The following is a 15080-nucleotide window of genomic DNA, read 5'->3' on the forward strand; positions in this document are numbered from 1 at the left end:
ATGTCACTGTTCAGAAATGGTCCTGCTTGCCTGCTGCAACAGAACAAGAATACCTAGTATTAATCTCAGGCACATCTCTCGCTCTCATTCTCTTTTTCAAGACGTATTTACACTATTATCTACAAAGGCCTGAGACAGATCAAACTATGCTAAAAGCTTCTCATCTTCTCACACCCTCTGCTCATCTTGCCATAGCTAAAAATGTGCTAATTACAAAAACTGAGTATTACTCCCCTGCTAACTACCTTCCACTATAGTGATAACATACAAAAAATTCTAACAGAAATAAATGAAAAACTGCAGTTTGGCTTTACTTGCAGATCAGATAACCCATCACAGCCAGCTTCTACAACATGTAAATGGTTGCCTATTACTGAAAGGGCAATTCTGTTATTCTCCACACAGATCTACAAGATTATTAATTTAGGGCACTTCCCCCATTAAGAGCAAACTACAAATCACACAACAAATCTGTACAGGAAGTGAGGTACATGAGGTGTATGTCACCCTTATCAGGGCCAAATTCAAAACATAAATAAATGAAAGAGCATTCTCAAAGCTGACACCAGCAATTAAGAGCCAATTCCCATTAGAAGTTAGATAAGAAAGTACTACAGAAACATTTAAAAGCAAACTAAAAGAATACATAATAAAAGAATCAGCTTGCCCCTGCTGTAAAGTAAAGGGCTAGGGACAATCTTGATTCAACAAAGACCTTTTACGTATAGCCTATTCTCTCTGTCCATACAATGATAAATATGTTCTAAATGTTCATATATTAAATGAATACTTCTGTCATGACTTTGGCTTGCTCAACCAATACTAAGTAATTCACTGTTCTCGCTGTAAAAGTTACCCATCAACTTGTTTATTGTAAATATTGTTTAAAGCTATCATGTAATCATGCCATTGCCTTTGTTCAGATCATCTTGTGTATAATCACTGTAAAACTATCCTCACTGTGATATTCCAGATTGTATTCCTTGACATTATAATTTCTGCCTAGTAGGCTTGAGCAGTGGCTGAAAAGAGGCTGCTGACTAGTCTACTTATCTGGTTACCAAAATGTAATAAATAAATATAAAATGGTTTTATTAAATACAGAAATACCCACATTGCTCTATATACATATGTATGACCAGCCTTGTAGATAGGAAAACTAAGTGACTGTTTAGGGCACCATGTGGCTATAGGCACTTTTCTACTATCTATTTATTTATTTTGAAGTAAGGATTATGCAGCAGCTATGTTTGTTTACTTTAGAATAAATGCATAAATAAATGTCTGCAGTGCCCATGTTCAAAGCTATGTCACCTTTGAGAGAATATGCTGTATACCTGACCAATCAATTTAAAGAACTTTCTGCTCCTTTGCCACCCCATTGTTTACCCACTTCATGCAGAAATCCTGCAAGTCTTCAAATTGCTGTCACTATGGAAGATAACAACCAGTGGTAGCATGAGATATTTTTTTAACCAAGGCAAGCAACCAGATATCTAGATAGGGACAGTGAATGAAAGGCTTTGCAAAGCAACTGTGTGGCCCTTATTTTATTTATTTATTTATTTATTTATTTATTCATTCATTCATTTATTTTTATAAGTGTTGGCTATCTGGGATGTACTCAGACATCAAAGTAGTTATAATTGCTGGGGTTGCCTGTGGAGGAAAACGGCTGCCTTCTGTTGCCTGCTTTTATTCTTTATTTCCCGGTCTAATGCAATTTGTGTGAAGGAACATTGAATACTTTACTCTGTCTCTATTGTTTATGTGGAAAAAGTTGAAATATATTACATGGACATTATTCTTATTACAACTGGACATCAGAAATGTACAGAGTCAATAGATTGGCTATACCTGCTTGCTGGGGGTGGAGGATGACTATGGATGAATGTAACTGATCTTATTGTCTGTTCAGTCTAAACAGTCACTAATCTGATGCTGCAGGACTAGTCTGCATTTGTGCAAAATAAAATGGAACATTTTTATCTGGTTACTGTGTGCTTGTGTGAAACAAACCTGAGGTACAATACTGCGGCCATTATTATATTTTTAACCACTTTCATATAAAAGTCAATAGAGTGGCCATAATTGATGGGTACAGAGGATATCTGTCAATAAAAATGACGTACTCCTGTTGTTGTTGTTTGATCACTATTAAATAAAGGTCATTAATGTGGAAAATACTGTGTGTATCCATTTTTGTTCCTAGTCGCTATCCCTCACCAGTGTCAGTGGTGAGGACTGAGGCTCCTTGATTAATGGCCCAGAGTAGGGATCGACACAAAGCCCATTACAGAAAAAAGTAAGAACAGCACTAAGGGAAACTGTCAAGGAAAGCAGCATGCTCAGATGAGGTCACAGCAGATATGACAAAGATGATGGGTAAGATAAGGGAGAAATGGCTCTTGAGGGTACTCATAGTAGTGTGGAGAGAAAAGGCATATCCCAGATGATTGGAGAATAAGCATTTTTGTGCCAGGATTCAAGAATAAAGGGGACATTCACAACTGTGGGCAGTACAGAGGTATCAGACTTCTGGCACATTCCACAAAAGTTCTGGACAGGGTGATCAATAAACGAATAAGCAGAGTAGTAGAAAGTCAGATGGAAGATGAGCAGTTTGGATTCAGATCAGGATGAAAAACAACTGGCCTGATGTTTGCAGTGAGACAGATAGTTGTAAAGTAGCTAAAGATGAGAAGAGTCCAAATGGGCATTCCTAGACTTTGAGAAAGCATATGACAAGATCCCAAGAAAGTTGATTTGGACAGTCCTGCGGTGATCTGAAGTATCCAAAACATTAGTGCAAGCTATATACATACATATATATATATATATATATATATATATATATATATATATATATATATATATTCTGAACATTAATGATATGAAGTAGGGCATATGCTTTAAAGTCCCTTACAAGTTTATTAAAGTCCAAAAAAGCCCAATATGTCGAGATTTTCTTGTTCTGTCATGTTTCACAAATAAAATTATTGCTTTGTAATCGCACATTTGTCAGTTTCCAAGTTACTGATTTTATTCTGCAAATGTTAATGACCTGAAGTAAGGCATATGCTTTAGAGTATCCTACAAGTTTAAAAAGTCCTAGAAAGTCCAATATTTCGAGATTTTCTTGTTCTATTCCTGTTCATCGCCACCTCCCAAACCCTGATTTTGCTTCATTTCCAATGTACTCTTCATTCTTCTAGTCAACTCTTGTGCTTTTTCCCCTCTCTCAAGCATTTGCCATTGAAATACTTGAACAGGTTTCACTGGCACAGTTTCTCTGTGTTCTTTATTACCTAAAGAACAACAATCTCCTTTTGTTTCGCAACTTACTTTTTTGGATAAACTTTTGGATTTCTTCCTTACCATGTACTTCATCAAAAAAATGATTTTGTTCCTCCAGGAAAAATATTCTGAAGATAGCTGGTACAGCAGTTTGAATCTCATGACTGCTTCTCAACATTCCCTGAATAATGGAATACATTTACTCCTCTACTGCCTGGTGTACAATGAGTAGTCATTCTCCGCAAACAAATGCTCTGCTGTCTCAGTTTTAGTTCTTTGTACTTCTGCCACAGTTTTGTCAGAATCAACTCCTTCTGCTGGTAAGATTGCATCTTTACCATTAAAGGTCTAGGTTCTTTTCTCATAGTCAGGTTTGGAGCATACAGACGATGTGCCTTTTGAATTAACAATTCCTGTTGTGTAATACCAGTCCACTTGCTTATTTGTGCTTTCATAAAATGAATACAGTCTGTTTTTTTCCAGCTTCTCAGGTAAAGCAGAAAATCTCAGATTTTCCCTACATGTTTTCTGTCCATTAATTCAATTATTTTTTAACACATCTCTTCTTGTGCAGTCTCATATTCAGCCAGTCTTTTCTATATTTTGACATAGGTTCATAGGTAGGTACTAGGCTATCTGCCCAAAGGCATTTATAAGCCTAGCCAGAATGTGTTGGCTTTCACCACCCCCTTAGATTAGTTCCCTGTGCCTCTGTCCAGCAGAGCCATTGAAGTGATCCCTGGGGCAAACTTTCTGTTTCCCATCCACTCATCAAGGTTTCTTTTCTTTTGAAGAGGGTTAGCGAGGAGCTCTGCTTAATGTAGATTGGAATCTTGTTCCAGAGCATGGGAAGTCTCTGGGACAGGAATCTATCCCTGCAGCACGTCCTATTTATTGTTGTGGTGAGGTTTAGATCCCTGGAGAGTGTGGCTCGAGGGGATATGGTTTTCTTTAGGTGGAGCATGTCCATCAATTCTGGGTTGGACATGGCCTTGTATGTCAGGCAGAGATCACCTCTGAGTAGGCAGTATGCAACCGAGTACAGCTGGAGTTTCTTCAGTCGAGCTGCATAGAGCATCTGCTTGAGGCCAGTGATCCTCTTGGTGAGGTACTTCTGTGGTCTTACCAGTTGTTGCAGGTGTCTTGTAAGGTACATCCCAAATGGGGCATTGTACTCTATGATGGGTCTGATGAGTGAAGCATAGAGGGGCCCAATGGCCTCTTTCGATCTGGATGCAAACCCTTTTGTGATTAGGTGGGCCACATAGAAGGATTTTCTAACCACTTTGGCAATGTGATTATCAAAGGAGAGGTTACTATCTACTTGGGTCCCCAGATCCCTTATTACGTCTTCCATATTTAGGGGGCTACCACCTATGTGGTAGTTTGTGGGTACTTTGTTTTTTCCAAAGGGGATGACTATGCACTTTTTGACATTTAGCTTGAGGCCATGGTTTTGACACCAGGTATCTGTCTCAGTGAGACCCTTTTGGAGGATGTCTGTGTCAGCCGGAGAGTCAATTATAGCCCCTAGTTTGCAGTCATCTGTGAACTTGGTCAACCATAGTCCTCCTGTGCTTGCCTATATCTCTGAGAAGTATATGCCGAACAGGAGAGGTCCTAGGACTGAGCCCTGGGGAATGCCACTTGTAACCAGTTTAGAGTCAGACCTAGCTCCCGCAACTCTTACCATGTGGGTTCTGTCCGTGAGCCAGTTGGCAACCCATCTCATGACATAGGGGTTTATGTTCAGGCTGGTGAGCTTGTCTATAATACCTGAGTGGGGAATGGTATTGAAGGCCTTTGTGAGGTCTGGGTAGGCTGTGTGGACCACCGTTCCCTCATCTATAGCCTTGGTAACTGTCTCAAAGATGTCCACCAGGTTTAGGAGGCATGATCTGCCCTTAACAAAGCCGAACTGGGTAGGGTCCAGTGTTTCGAGGTTTCCAATGTCTCTGTTAATGAGATCCATGATGATGCGCTCCATAGCTTTGCAGACCAAACTAGTCAGGCTTATAGGGCGATGGTTTCCAGGGTCTGTTGTGGCTCCACCTTTGTGGATTGTAATAACTGTTGCTGTGCGCCACTCTGTGGGCATGTAGCCTGTGAACAGGCTGAGTTTAAACAGTGTGTTTAGGTGAGGGGTTAGTTCATCTTTGAGCTCATGTAGGACGCAGCTTGGGACACTGTCCAGTCCCATTGATGCTGTGTTTTTGGCTTTGGAGAGGGCTGTTTTAACCTGAGTGTCTGTGATTTCAGGGGAACTACATTCTTCTGGTATAGTTATGGGCCCTTTTGGGGATGAGAGGGGGGTAAAGTTTGCACTGAACCTGTCTGCAAGGATGTTGGCTATATCGGTCGGTTCAGTGTATTTTGTGCCATTCTGCACTAACTCCGAGCAGATCTGAGAATTGCCACTTAGATTCTTGACATAGCTAAAGAATGTATTGTGGTTATCTTTGGAGTCCATGGCAATTTTTCTTTCGAAGCTAGCCTTGGATGATTTTGTGAGGGAATGTAGTTTCTTGCTGATACTGATCAGGGATGTCTTCCCTTCTTGGGATTTTACTCTTTTCTGTATTAGTTTCCTCCTTCTATTGTATAGCTTGTTTATGGCAGGGGTCCACCAGACTGGTTTCCTTTTCTTGGATAAGTGAGTCTTGGTTTTGTTTGGGATAGCATGATCCATGCATTCTTGTAGGTGCCCGTAGAGTGCATTAGTAAAGGATTTTGCAGCTTGGACAGCATTATCCTTTAGCATGGGGGCTTTGAAATTTCCTACCTTGGTCTTAAGTAATGTGAAGTTTGCTTTTGTAAAATTTTTCACTGTGGTTTCTTTGACTGGGGGTGGTAGCAGAATGTGGATATCCAGAGTGATAAGTTTATGGTCAGATCTAACCAGCGAGGGGTTGACCTCCATTGTGGAACACTGGTCGCCCATGTTGGTGATGACCAGGTCAAATATGTTGTCATCTCTGGTGGGGGCGTTGACCAGTTGATCCAGGGCATTTGAGTTTATAAATTCTAGGAAATGTTGGGCAAGGGAGTTTGTACTTGAGTAGTTCTCCCAGTTAATGTTTGGGTAATTGAAATCACCCAATATCAGGGTGTTTGGTAGGACCTTTATGTTTTCCAGTGTTTCCAGGAATGCGGAGTGGGGATCCTGGGACATGGTAGGTGATCTGTAGCAAGCTATAATTTGAATAGCAGTTTTACCCATTGTTAGTTGCACGTGGATGATCACTGAAGCATTGTGCTGTGCCACTAACCTGGAGGTGTGGGTATCCTTGATGAATATGCATAATCCCCTGCCTTTTGCATTTTGGTCTGGGTTTTGTGGCCAAAATGTATGGTATGAGTTGTAGCCTGGTAGTGCTGGGGTGCTGTCTGGAGCCTTAAACCAGGTTTCTGTTACTGCACATATATCGATTTTCTCCATACTGAGGAGTGCCTCGAGTGCATGCATTTTGAGGTTTAGACTTCTGGCATGAGTAACATTACCCTCAGTTTTTTACTTGTGCTATTTACGGCGGTGGGTTTGTCTTTTGAGCCTTGCCTAAAAAAGGCACTATGGGGATGGCAAGAGCCTTGGCCAGTATTCAAAAGCCTAAGGGTAACAGGTGCCAGCCATCTACCGTGGCTTGTCGAGCATGTCATCCCAGGTTGACAGACACTGGATCCCCTTTGAATGACACCAGAAGTTTAGCCAATTGTTGAAATTGATAATTTTTTTCTCTATACCGTGGTATCATTCTTGGTGAGGGCAGGATGCACCTCAGGGTCAGGGTCATACTGGCCTGGGCTATGTGATCAGAGAGCTCCTCCATGTCTCTTTTCATGTAGTCCAGGGAAGTATGGCTCAGGTCATTCACACCAACATGGACAATGACAGAGTCATATTTGTACTTGTTCTGGAGTGACCTGAGTGCTTGTGTTATGTGACATCTGAGTTTTGCAGTTTTATCACCTTATCTGTATATCTGTTAAAAGCTTCTTCCATTTTTTCCAGCATTTTATTGATTAGGGTGATTTACTCCATCAGTGTTTATTTATTTTAGTCAGATCTGTGTGCAGCTGCCTTATACTTTCCTCTAGGTCATGTCATGTCTGCAGCTTCCACTACTTTTTGTTGAACAGCTACAGTACTTTTCCCAGTCAGTGTTTTTTGTCACCTTTTGTAGCCGATTTTCCTTCAAGCCCTCTGTATTTCTTTTTCCTAGCATCCAGATAGTGCACTTACTAGCCAGTTATTGAAATTTACTGAGAAATCTAGGTCCATTGGATTTTTGTGTTTAGTTTCTGTTTTCACACTGGGAGAGCTAGAATTAAGCTGTTACTCAATGTGCAGCTGTCTTGGAAGTCCTCTCTCAGAATTTTCTTAAGCTTCATTACATCAGTTTTACATAATATAAACACATGCCAGTGCAATCCCCCACCCTTGCCAGTAGCCCCTTAATACTGCAAATCTATCGAAATTATTTTTTTATTCTTTTATATCACTATTGGAGCTCCTCTTGCAATTAATATAAGTACTCCTCTTTTCCTTTGTCCCAGGTGTTCTGCTGAATAACCATCCTGAAAAACTTTCTTTATCAAATTCACATGTTCATTTCTTTCCAAGTGTGTCTTCTGTAGCGTAGCTATTTACACTCTACATTTTTTAATATAATTCACTACTCTTTCTTTTTTGTATTTATCTGTGAAACCTTTGACATTTAAAGACATTACAGAAAACATCATTATATTAAAAAGATGTTTTCCCACCTTTTATGTATAACAGTTTTTTGTTAAATGTCTACTTCTAGCTTTTGTATTACATGCATACACTGTTTGGCAGGTTGAACTTTTATACAGTTGTTTCTTGTAATATTAATTTGAGTCTACGTCACATCTTATAAAATATTTTGTTTTATTGAAAGCCCTCAAACAAAAAAAAAGCGGACATACCTAAATGCCTCCCTAACACCTATTATATAATACTATCATTCTTGATAGAATAAAGTGAGAATGACTGAATGAATGAATGAATGAATGAATGAATGAATGAATGAAAACTTTTCTTAATATATAAGTCAAAAGCACCATATTTATTACTAATACTTAGACTTCTACATGGCTCAATGCAGTTTAATTGGTTTTGGTCTCAAACTTGCCTATGACTTTGTATGTGATGTCACTTTAAACATGATTTTATATGGCACTGCATAGCTTGTTGTGGACTCCAAAACTTAACAGGCTGCACAGTAATGTGTATCAAAAACATATACTACCAAAGTTCCCCTCACTAACCCTCTAGTGCTATGGATGTTGTAGGGTCTTCTCACCTTTGCAGTCCTGGCAGTCAAGACTTTTATGGTAACACAGCAGTTCCATTGTACTTAAATACCATTATTGAGGAGAGTCTGATATCAACCTGCATTACAGTTACTCACAATATGTTAGAGCACTGGCAATCTCAGCAATTGGTCTGTACATGGCTTCCCTCTTGCAGAAGGTGGAACATTTCAGGAACCTCATCTCTGTAGCTGTATCCATCCATGCAAAAAGTAGTCTCATGCCACTACCTATGTTGACTTGTGTCACAGCTTTTCAGTTTCACCTTTACTCCAAGTGCTAGGAAAAGCCCACTCAGAGGTTTACATACATAGTTGCTACTGCATAATTTCCTAAGTACAGGATTCATTTTATTGCTAGAAAGGAAACTTGTGCTATCTTTCTCTTGCTGTTTTAGCATGATACCTGAATGAATTAGGCAATGCAGGCCTTCAGAAGAAATGGATTTAGGTTGAAGGTTACATACAAATGTTCTTCCAGAGCCTTTGGCTATGTTTTCTTTTTTATATTGCCTTCCTTTCTTTGGGCGGCCACGGTGGTGCAGCGGTTAGCATTGCTGCCTCACAGCAAGAGGTTCTCTAGTTCGATCCTCAGCTGGGGTGCCTTCTGTGTGGAGTCAGTATGTCTTCCCTGTGGTCGCGTGGGTTTCCTCTGGGTGCTCCAGTTTCCTCCCACATCCCAAAGACATGCTGTAGGTGGATTGGGCATTCTAAATTTGCCCTAGGCATGAGTGCGTGCGTGTGTGCCTTCTGTGGAAGGTTGGGTGCCGGGCTGGCAACTCGACACTGTAAAACACCACTGCCAATCATGAGCAGACAAGGTGATCCACTGTGGCGACCCCTGACTGGGAAAAGCTGAAAGAAGAAGAATTGCCTTTCTTTCTTTCTTTCTTTCTTCCTCCCTAGAAGAACATCCACCCTCCTGTTGATCTTAGATGTAGTCTGTTATTTGGGACCTTGAGAAATTTGAAGTAAGTAACCACTTAAAATGGCTTTTGTCAAAATAATAATAATAATAATAATAATAATAATAATAATAATAATAGTAATAATAATAATCACTGTTAATCTCGTGGTTAACTGAATTAACAGATCCAGTGCTGGACAAAGCTAATAAGTTATGCAGGAGTTCCCAGGTCACTGGTACCTTCCTAATAAAGGTGCTACAAGAAGCTGTGGCTCCTCTGGAAATGGCTCATATATTTGAAAATCCTTTTGGAATTTTAAATCTTTTCTCCAGTACCTTATATCAGCCAGTATTTGAAACTTCCGGGTCTATATTAAATCAGCAAGCGCTTAAAAAAGCGAACACTGATTTATCGACCCCATGTAAGTGAAAGCATACAATCCCAAACACTTGGAACAGCAATTTTTTTTTTCCCAGGGAAAAAAATTTGCTGTTCCACCAAAAAAAAAAAAAAAAAAAAAAAATTAATAAAAATAAAAACTTCAAAACATTTCATAAAGTGGGGGACTTCACCACTTTAAGTAAGGGGTGCCCCCCACATCCCCCTACTTAAATATACCAACTCCGAGATCGCACTACAGTGAGGAAAACGGCAAAGTAATGGAGGCGGCCAAGCGATTTCTTTCCCAGGGAAAGAAATCTCGTATATGCTGTTTCGCTATTTTGCTGTTTTGTGCTTTCAAGTTCTATCAAGGTGCATTCGAAGGATTGCGTCTTCGATTATATAATAGGAACCCGAAACCCCCCTCCCTTGGATTTGTTCTTTTGACTCTTTTCCACAGTACCTCACATCAGCCAGTATTTGAAAACTACCTTGACTTGCTCTTTTAACTCTTTCTCCCAGTACCTCATATCAGCCTTGTTCTAAAATGCACAAAATTACTTTTTTTAACACTAAATTAATGGTAGATAAAGTTAAAAAAAATATATATATATATATAAAATTTTACATTATAAAATGATCAGCTATCATTTTTGCTATCATGATTGAAGAGTGGCAAAATAAAAAGTTTCATAAGTTATGTTTCTACTTGGCTTTTATCCCTAAGCTCAAGACAGGATAGAATATACTCAGATGAAATGCCTACTTTTTAACTATTTGTCAATGTAATTATTATTTTTAGTGAATGCACTACTTTAACTATAACTGTATGATCCCTTTCCTTGGGCCAGTAAGGCAGTTTCACAGTTGTTGAAGTTCCATCTACTCTGCTGATCACTTTGTGACTGTACTTTCTTCAGTGGACTTTCTCTGTTTGAAGTCTATGTTCAGCAGGCAGGCCAGAGAATTGGAAAAGCACTGATGCAGGTAAAGCAGCACATTAACCTGTCTCAAAGGTCAAACAATGGTGCCATTATTCTCAGTATACACGTGAGTATTCTCAGTAAACAGGTGAGAATTCTCAGTAGACATGTGAACATTCTCAGTATACACATGTGAGTATTCTCAGCAAACAGGTGAGTATTCTCAGCAAACAGGTGAGTATTCTCAGTAGACGTGAGCATTCTTAGTATACACATGAGTATTCTCAGTAAACAGGTGAGTATTCTCAGTAGACATGTGAGCATTCTCAGTATACACATGTGAGTATTCTCAGTAAACAGGTGAGTATTCTCAGTAGACATGTGAGCATTCTCAGTATACACGTGAGTATTCTCAGTAAACAAGTGATTATTCTCAATATACATGTGAGTATTCTCACTAAACTCTTACAACTCTAACTATACTCTTACCTTCTCTACTCCTTATACTCTATCACCTCACCTCCTATCACTCACAATTACCTACTCCCTATTTCCATCCCTCAGACACCACTCTTAACTCAAGTACTACACCACAACCCTATCTACTAATTTATCCCTCCATCCTTCCCCCCACCACTCCCATTCCTAAAATAAAAATATCTCCCCCCTCCCCTTTAAAACAAAAAAACAAAGTCTACTTACTCAAATTAAAACCCCATTACAAACCTCTACTTCTATCTGGTGACATTCATCCTAACCCAGGCCCTACAGACACTACCCTGAACAATAACCCCCCCCCGTATCTAAACCTGCCAACCCCTCCAACCCACAAAAACAAGTACAATTCTGCTCTATCAATGTCAGGTGCCTTGTAAATAAAGTTCAAGAACTCCATGCTTGGATAGCTAACTATACTCCTGACATAGTTACCCTAACTGAAACATGGTTAAAACCACACCATCTGGAGAGTGAAATCATCCCTCCTGGCTATAATATCCTTAGATTAGATTGACCTAAAAGAAAAGGAGGAGGAGTCTCCATACTCTACTCCAACTGTCTCTCCCAAATCAGTCCCACACTAGACTTAACCTCCTTCTCATCAGCTGAACTCCTACTGACCAACTTCAAACTTAACAGTTTTAACACCGTAACTGTCGCAGCCATCTATATTCCCCCTGGTGATAATATTAACATACCTGATAACATCCTATCTCACCTCTCACATACCATCCACAATGAAATAATTATACTGGGAGATGTAAATATTGATTGGCTTACAATACAAGCTCCCAACACTACTTCCTGTATAAACCTACATGGGTTTGAGTAGCTAATCACAACCCCAACCTACATTAATAAATCTCACCTACCTAGCTGTCTTCTTGACTGGATATTGGTCTCCCACCCTCAAAACTATCATAACTTCCAAACCCTTCCAAATGCCTTCAGTGACCACTGCCCTATAACAGTTACCAGACATACTCCCCACCTTACCAAACCTAACAGATTTATTACCACCCCCTCACTTTCTCATTTCTGTCCTAACTCCTTTATTCACCAACTCTCCAAAATTAACTGGTCTTACCTCACCACTCTTCCTTTAGATGAAGCTGTCCACTCCTTCAACACTACACTCCTAAACATTCTTAACTCCCTTGCTCCTCATCATCCATTATGACAAAATAAACTTCTATGCCAATCCTCCGTCTACTCTTAAATCAGACCCAAAGAAATTCTGGAGCTCTATTAAACAGACACTTCATCCAGGAAACCCTTCCTCTCCTAACCCATGCCCCAATGCAATACCTGAAGACATAGCCAACAAATTTAACAGTCATTTTATAAACTCAATAACCTCCATAATAAATCCCCCCCAGAAACAACACTAGCACCCCCACAAATTATATACCTCTTCCAAACCCTCCTAACTCCTTCTCTCTAAAAGCAGTATCAACTAACTATGTAAAGTCATTACTCTCTAAACTTAAACCTTGCTCCCCATCTGTTAACAAACTACCCTCTTACTTCCTGCAGATTGCCTCTGAACCTCTTGCCTATCTTGTATCCGTCTTAATCAACTGATCCATTTCTGAATCCTATGTCCCCACTGTATGGAAGAATTTCTTTACTCTACCCATTCACAAAGGGGGCAACTCCTCAGACATATCCAACTTCAGACCAATTGCCATACTCTCTCCACTCTCAAAAATCCTAGAGAAATGCATTCACAAGCAGGTAATGCATTACCTTCACCAGGAAAACCTTCTCACACCTGCACAGCATGGTTTCCGTCCCAAACATAGTACAACTACTGCACTCATATCATTCATCAACATAGTCTCCCTAGCTCGTGATAACAATAAACTTGTCTCATGCCTATTCCTTGACCTTTCTAAAGCCTTTGACACTGTCTCTCACCCACTTTTTCTAGATAAACTCACTAACTTACATTTCTCTCCCCCTACTATCTCCTGGTTCTCCAGCTATCTCTCTACCTGCCAGCAATCAGTTAATTGGCTCTCTGCACTATCCTCCCCTCTCACTGTACAAATGGGACTCCCCCAAGGGTCCATACTTGGACCACTACTCTTTAATATTTTCACCAACTTGCTCTACTCCTCTTGTCCCCGGTCATCTCTTGTGCAATATGCTGATGACCCAACTGTTATAACCCTTGCTGACAACACAACTGACCTCCACTCAACTACCCAGGCATCCTTCCACACCATTGAGACTTGGCTTAGTGATAACAAACTTATACTTAATCCAAAAAAAAAAAATAAACTCCTACTCTTCCTCCCTAAATACATCACCACACTCAAAAGTACATTTACCATCTTATCCTGCAACAACACTATCATCTCAGCTGAATCTAGTACTAAATTGCTAGGTGTTACAATAGATGATCAGCTTAAGTTTGATCTCCATATTACTAAATTAGTAAAAATAACTCATCAGAAACTTGGACACCTTTTCCATAGCAAGAAATACTTAACTAACACTGCCCGAATAACTCTCTCCCAGGCTTTATTACTCCCAACACTCCTGTGCAGCTGCCACATATTCACAAACCTAAATTCTACACTTATTTCCAAGCTTGAAACTACCTATAATAAGATCACCAGATTTGCAGCTAACCAAACCTACAAGTCACACCACTGCTTAGCACTACAGCAACTAGACTGGCTAGAATTCCCTCAGCTGCTCCAACTATACCAACTGCAAATCATCCACTCTATCCTCTATCTATCCTCCTTCTGCCCCAGCCTCTCCACTATCATATCCAAATATTCCCCTGCTAGGACGCTATGCAGCTCAAATCAAGAATTATTAGACATCTACAAACCCCAAACCAAAATAGGCTGCCTTCTCTACAACTATAACCAAGCTACATCCTAGAACCAACTCCCCTTGGAAATAAAATCCCTCCAGCATAGCAAAAGTTTCAAATTAGCCACAAGGAAATACCTAAAAACAAAGTGGTCTTGCCACTGTAGCCAACCACCCTGAATGCACCATCCTTTCACCTATTTCACCACCTCACTCTTAATGTATCTCTAACACTATTCCCCTGCCTCTTCTACCTCTTCCCTTCCTCTATCTCCCACCACTCTTAATTCTTACAGTCTCAAAACAACCTACCTGTCTAGTCTGCCTCCTGTACTCCACCTCCCCTACATCTCCTACTAGCCATTCTTACTTTCCTTTCTTGCTTCCAAATTCCTATACAACTAGATCCTACCCACTTTAAATAACCATCTGCCTAACTATTAACTCATTTTGCTCTAAGCAGCTTAAATAATATTGTAACTAGTCACATTTTCTTCTGCTAATTGTTTAAAACCTTGTTTGTAACAACTCACATACTTGTCTGCCAGTTGTTAATACTCTGTATAATTGAATTGCCTGAGGAGCTTTTTTCTATCCAGGTCTCTGCTTGTAAGATCCTATAGCTGATTGTTACTACTATGTTACTAAAATTTAATAAATTGTTTTCTAGTCCTGAGGAGCTTTTCTCCCCGGGTCTCTGCTGAAAATGAGACAAAAGCTCAGCCAGACTAACCCGGTTAACAAATGTAAAATAAAAAAATAAAATAAATAAATAAATATGACAGAGCAATAGATGGCACAGGATGAAACTGAAGAGAATGTGCCACAGGAAGATGCAATAGAACTTTCTATAGAATGCCCGCAGGAGATGCAAAACAAATAATGTGCCTTCAGTTTAGAAAAAAATG

Source organism: Protopterus annectens, chromosome 7.part0, assembly GCF_019279795.1.
Source record: "Protopterus annectens isolate FY-2018-M chromosome 7.part0, PAN1.0, whole genome shotgun sequence".
Taxonomy (NCBI): domain Eukaryota; kingdom Metazoa; phylum Chordata; order Ceratodontiformes; family Protopteridae; genus Protopterus; species Protopterus annectens.